This window comes from Trachypithecus francoisi, unplaced genomic scaffold (assembly GCF_009764315.1).
Source record: "Trachypithecus francoisi isolate TF-2019V2 unplaced genomic scaffold, Tfra_2.0 Lachesis_group5, whole genome shotgun sequence".
NCBI lineage: Eukaryota > Metazoa > Chordata > Mammalia > Primates > Cercopithecidae > Trachypithecus > Trachypithecus francoisi.
The window spans coordinates 134,251,292-134,257,405 of NW_022681470.1; the positions used below are offsets into that span (position 1 = coordinate 134,251,292).

The 6,114-nt window shown below is 60.4% G+C and overlaps 1 pseudogene; it reads right to left on the reverse strand.

Annotated features, from left to right (window-relative positions):
- Positions 1-488: 488 nt before the first annotated feature.
- LOC117074176 lies at positions 489-3,662 on the reverse strand (annotated as a pseudogene).
- Between the last annotated feature and the right edge of the window lie 2,452 nt (positions 3,663-6,114).

Here is a 6,114-nt window from a genome sequence, read left to right on the forward strand (position 1 = left end):
AGCTATGAGTGATGATGAATCAAGCCGTGAACGTGGCACGCGGGTTTTACGTGGATGCCAGTTTTCAAATCACTGGGGTCAATCTCTGAGACTCTTCTGGGATGTGTGGCACGAGTCCACTGAGCTTCATGAGCAGCCACCCAATGGGCTTCCAAAGTGGCTGTGCCCTGTCGCATTCCCACCTGGCAGGGAGGAGGGTCCCTGGGGCTCCACATCCTCCCGGTGTTCGGTGTTGTCCCTGTTGCTTGGGAAGGCTTCTGAGCCCCCTCATCCTGCCGCCTTCTTGTGGGTTCCTACCCTGGTCCCCAGAGGCACAGAGAGCACTTTCCACCATTCCGCATGATTTTGTTTGCTGCTGTCCATCTCCTTGGGAGCCGCCTGGATTCTGGCCCCATGTGTCCCAGCCAGGCACAGGGCTTGGAGCCCAAGAGGCACTGAGTCCATGGTGCTGCATGCCTCCTGGGCCAGGAGAGCCCTTGGCCAGTCTGTCACTCTTCCAGGGTGACTCCTGCCTCTGCTCTGGGGAAGCCCCCATCCCTCTGGATCACCCCATCTTCCCAGGGACCCTCCAACCTCCACATCTGGTGGAAGATCCCAGGGGACCTCTTGCCCTTGTTCTTCATGACCTGCAGGGCAGGGTCAAGAGGAGGAAGCAGCCTCCAAACAGACAGAAGGCTCGCTGCCCCACATGGCTGTCATCCACAGTCCATGCTTCTGGAAGGAAGGAAGAAAGAAAAGAAGGAAGGAAAGAAGGAAGAAAGGAAGGAAGGAAGGCAGGTGGGAAGGCAGACTTCCTTCTGCAGAAAGCTCCTTCTTTGGCCTGTTTTCCAACAAGCCAAAGGGTCACCAGGAGGGTCGCTGGAGCCCAGCTCACCTGTGGTGCCGGCATCACCGTCTGTGCCCAGGACGTGCATCTGATCCTCCATCTGGAGGCCTGGGATCCCGACATGGCCTGGCCTGTTTGTCCGGCTCCGGCTGAGTGTGGAAGTGTGGTACCTGGTATTTTCCCAGGTACTCAGCCTTCACTTTCTCGGCATTCAGCAAGAGTGACCACACCTGGCCCCACATCTGCAGACGGGTTCCCTTGTAGACCCCAACAGACAGCTGTGGACAGAGGAACACTCCAGTAAGACATGGGGTGACCCTGGGGAGGACAGGACCCTGAGGATTCTGGATATCTCCAGCCTTTGACTCCTCAATTCCTTGGGAGAGGTGGGGTCTACCTAGGACTGGGTCTCCCCTCCCATGATTCAAAGAATGAAGAAGCACTCAGGGTCAAGAACTCTAATCTTTTTGTTTTTATTTATTTATTTTTTTGAGACCGAGTCTCACTCTTCACCCAGGCTGGAGTGCGGTGGCACGATCTCGGCTCACTGCAACCTCCGCCTCCTGAGTTTAAGTGGGTCTCCTACCTCAGCCTCTTGAGTAGCTGGGATTACAGGAGGCTGCTACCACAGCCGGCTCATTTTTGTATTTTTAGTATAGACAGGGTTTCACCATGTTGGCCAGGCTGGTCTCGAACTCCTGACCTCGGGGGATCCGCCAGTCTTGGCCTCCCAAAGTGCTGGGATTACAGGCGTGAGCTACTACATCTGGTTATGAACTCTGATCTTGACCTGTTCCTTCCTTCGGATCACCAGGGGATGTCCCTACCCCTGAGTTAGGACTGACCCAGGCCCTGGCATCAGACTCTCTCCTGGCAAGATGAGGTTTGCAGGGAAGAACAGGAAAGCTGGTGTCCCAGGGTGGTGTCCAGCCTCTGAGAGGCTGGTGGTGCCAGGACACAGCCATGGGAGCCCGTCCCCCTGACTCTGCGGAAAGCGGTCACAGGGCCCTTCCCTCCCCATGTCACCTCCTTGCCACTCTTATATCACTGCCAGTCGAGAAGCACCTGGAGCCATTTTTCTCTGTCTCTCATCTCCTGACGTCTTTTCTGTCAAACAAGATGAAGTTAGCGGAGCTGCCAGGATGCCCCTTGGATGCTGGGTCCTGGGCTCCAGGGCCCGACAGGATCAAACTGGAAGGGCCAGGAAAGGGCCGGCCCTGGGGAACTGAGACCCTCTGACTGAATGGGCACCGGTGTCCTGGCCTCATGACTTGGGACATGCCGTCCTCAGGCCACAGGCACCCCAGGCGTTGGTGGGGTCCCAACATCCAGGTGGGGTCTTGGCACAAGTGGGCAGTGACTGCTCAGCCACGACTGTGGTTCTCAGTTTGGGGTTTGGTCAAACCACCACGGGGACAGAGTCTTGAGGTCAGGTCCCGCAGGAACTGCCACGCCTCCCAGGGACAGCCTGTCACTCCCACTCATCACTGCCTGGGTCCACAGGCTGCGGACCACCCACTGAGTCTCCCTGTCCCTGGACCAGCCTCTCACACAGCAGGATCAGGCTCTTACCTTTACTTCCAGGGCACTGATGGGTAACAGCTACGTCTCACTGTAAGGCAACCCGGGCAGAGCTGAGGACCTCTGCCGGGCCGGGAGCTGTCCTCGTCCTCCCCTAGTGGGCCCCAGGGAAGAACCAGCCCTGTCCCCCACCCCCCGACCCAGGTCTCAGTCCAGGGGACGCACAGGGAAGGGATGACAGGTGCTTCCCTGCCAGCTGGCACCTGGGAGGGGTTGGGGCCTGGGAGAAGAGGGAACGTAGGGCTCACCCAACAGGGGTTGCTTGGGGCTTGTGGAGGGTGAGGCTTGGGTTGCACAACGGGGCTGCCCCTCCTGGGCTGGGCAGCACCTCTGCGAGATGGGTGTGGCCCAGGGTGGGTGGTCAGGCCCCAACAGCAGTTCCTGAAGGAGTGACCACATCCCTGGTCTGAGGCCTGCTCAGGGCACGGAGGGTGCACCTGGGCCCTGTCCCACTTGATGCCCGCAAGGGCTCTCGTGGGACCTGACTTTCCAGTGTACACCTGCCTCTCCCTGCACCCCGGCTGCAGACTCTGCCTGTTCCTTGACTTTGCCCATCCGGTCTGGCCAGAGACTGTCTCTCTGGACAGCCTGGCCCTTCTTCCACCCTCATTTGTTAGAACCCTTGAGGGCGGGCCCTGGATCCATCCACACGCCCGCCTTGACCGCTCTCTCACTGGGCTGCTAAGTGCCGCGGGGGAGATGCCAGAGGTGATGAGGGTGAGCGAGGGTCCTGCAGGCGGCCGGGATGGCCCCACAGCCCCGTCTCCAGCCCCAGCTGGCTCTCGGGGCTATCATCCATCCATCGGTCCTTGCCCTCCTCTGAGGCACTGTGGCAGCCATACACTAGGCCCCTGGCTGTTCCCCCGCCGTCCTGCCTGCCCCGACTCGGCCTTCTTGATCCTCCCTCTGCCTTTGTGCTGATGGATCCAGCGGGGAGCCAGGGTCTCCAGAGGGCCATGCAGAGCCCTGGGGACTGACCGAGCCCCCTCTGCTAAGGAGTCCCAGGTGAGCCGCTACCCCGGGCCCCACCATGTGTTATTCACCCCAGGCCATCAGCTCCATCCTAGGCTGGCTCCATTCAGGTGCGTTCCAGAAGTGGCACTTCCCGTGGGATCGTCCCCACCCAGCCTCCCCCAGGCTCCTCCCTCTCTCTATCCTGTGACCCCTGAGGGGCAGGCTCCAGGCTGGGCTCCCCTTCCCAGGATCCAGGCCCCCTCTCAGCACCAAGGTAGGTTGCCTTCAGCTGCAAACTCATTCCTGGCCTCACCCTGACATGCCCTGGCTGACACCCTGCCCGTCTTCCCCTCCTCCCTCCCAGGGCCACAGCCCTCACTGCCCCCCACGCCTCTCCCCATAGGGTGGCTCAGTTGGGCCCCCTGAGTCCTCAGAGACCTGCTGGACAACTGCCCACAGGCTGGGCCAGGCACCCCCATGCCCTGTGGCCACAACCTGTGGGTCTCACTGGGGCAGAGCCCAAGGGGACAGGACCAGACCCTCAGGCTGCCCTCTACTCTCATACTGTCTTTGAGACCGCTCTGCTGAGAACCGCTCCATCCCCACCTGCTCCCCGGAGATCCCTAGATGAGCCTTGCAGCTCTGGCCTGCCGCCGACCGCCTGCGGGGTAGCCAGCTGGAGTTCCCACACTGGAAAGGAGGTTGGACCAAGCCGGGAAGACGTGTCCTGCCTCAGACAGACCTTTCTAAAAACAAAATGTATCCCCTGAGGTGAGTTTGGTGGTGGTCAGGCAGCAGGGACGGAGGACTCACTGCATAATCTCGAGGCAATTGGTAACTTTGTAAGCTTTCCACATCCTTGGGCCCGGTCAGCGTCCCTGGGACCCAAAGGGGTCCAGAGTGAGGGGGTGGAGGTGAAGGGCTGTGGAGGCGCAAAGGCATGGGCAACCTGCTCCCGCCCTGCTTCCCAAGGGAGCCCAGGACCCTCCTACCAGGGCACAGTGGGAGAGGCGAGGCCCCCGCTCCCTCAAGAGAGCAGCCCGAACTGTACCTGCTCATGCTGGGCGATGATGCTCCCTGCTCCTGCGCATGTAGGGTGGCTGCGTCTTCCTCCACGTCCATCCTGTGAGACAACATCGCCCAAAGGCTACGCTGCACCTGACCGCTTCAGAGAACACCTGAACCGCTCCTGGGGGCTCTGAGACCCTGCCGGCTGGCCGAGCCCCATGCCACCACTGCCCTGGGTGAAAAGGGGTCAGACCCAGTGGCCCCACGCCTGCTGGGGTATCTGGAGTCTCTGCCCCTGACCAGAGGTGGATTCCTTCCTGAGGACTTGAGAACAGGGGGACCTGGACACAGAGGCCTGCTGTCCCCAATCGCCCCGAGACAGGCACACACAGGATGAACTGCATCCACCTGCCGAGGGTGAGGGGCCCCTGATGTGCTATCCTGGGCACCTGGGGGCAGACTAGGGTCAGGGACCAGAGAGCTCCATATGCTCCCCCTCCCGGATCGCTCAGGGACCACCAAGAGGCCCACTTTCCTATAGGGAAGAAGACACCTTGTGACCGCTCCACGTCACCCCCATCTCCACTCCCTCTGGTCAGTGAAGCCCCATCAAGAATAATACGAGCCAAACAGGAGGGTGCTTGGTTTGGGCCAAAGCAGCCTCTGTGCTCACGGAGATGCCTCAGCTGGAAGGATCGTGGATCCCACAATTTTCAGCTGTCATTACAGGAAGGGGCCTTGTGTTTCCGGGTCACCAAGAAAGAATGAGAGAACTCTGGGGACTTGGTTCTGGAGAACCCCAGAGGGACCCCTCCCATGAACAGTCAGGGCAAAGAAAGGGCGAGGCCTCTAGGGGACCAGACAGTAAAAAGGCCACGTGGGGAAGAGCCCAGACCCGGCGATTTTCCCCTGCCGGGACCTACCTTAGAGCGCAGACTTGGACGGAGGACCACCCTCCACCCCACCCACAGGGGATCCATCCTGAGGGCTCTTCCAGGGCGAGGCTCAGCCCCACTGGGGTCAGAAACCCCAGGCAGACGTGCAGTCCAGAACAGGGAGGTCACAGAGGTCAAGGCTTGAGTTCAGCATGGCACAGGGCAGGGCTGAGAGCATGGCCCAGGGCCACTTCTGGGTCTCTAGGCCAGTTACTGCCCCTCTGACCTCTGGCATCTCACCTGTTCAGTGGGTACATTTGGGGATAGCACCTCTCCACCTGCCGTGGAGTTGCTGTGAGGATGAAGGAGACAACTGTCTACATGGTCAGCACAGAACGGGCACCCGGTGAGTGCTCAGGGACGACCGTCCTCGGGTAGCTGCCACCCACCTGGTTGTGACTGTCCCCAAGTCAGCAGGGGAGAAGAGAGCAGGTCACACTTTCCCGAGTCTGATCAAGCAGCGGTGCTGAGATGTGCCTCTCACCCAGAAAAGAGTCCTCGGTGCGCAACCACTTACAGCACCACTGTGTCTCCAACTGCTCCATGACACGGAGGTAGGTTGGCGGCACTTGGCACAGTGACAGCATCATGGGTTCACAGTTCCTATCAGACGGGGCCCTGCCTGGCTCAGCAGGGCCCAGAGTCAGCGTCCTCCGCCACCTGAGTGGTTAACATGTATGCGTGCTGTTTGTCTGTGTATGTGAGGGTGCACGTGTGTGTCTCTCCTTCAGCTGGGCCTGGCTGCTCCACTCACATGTGCTCCCGGATCCCTGCCATTGTCACCCCTGGGCCTGTGGCCAGCATCAGAGC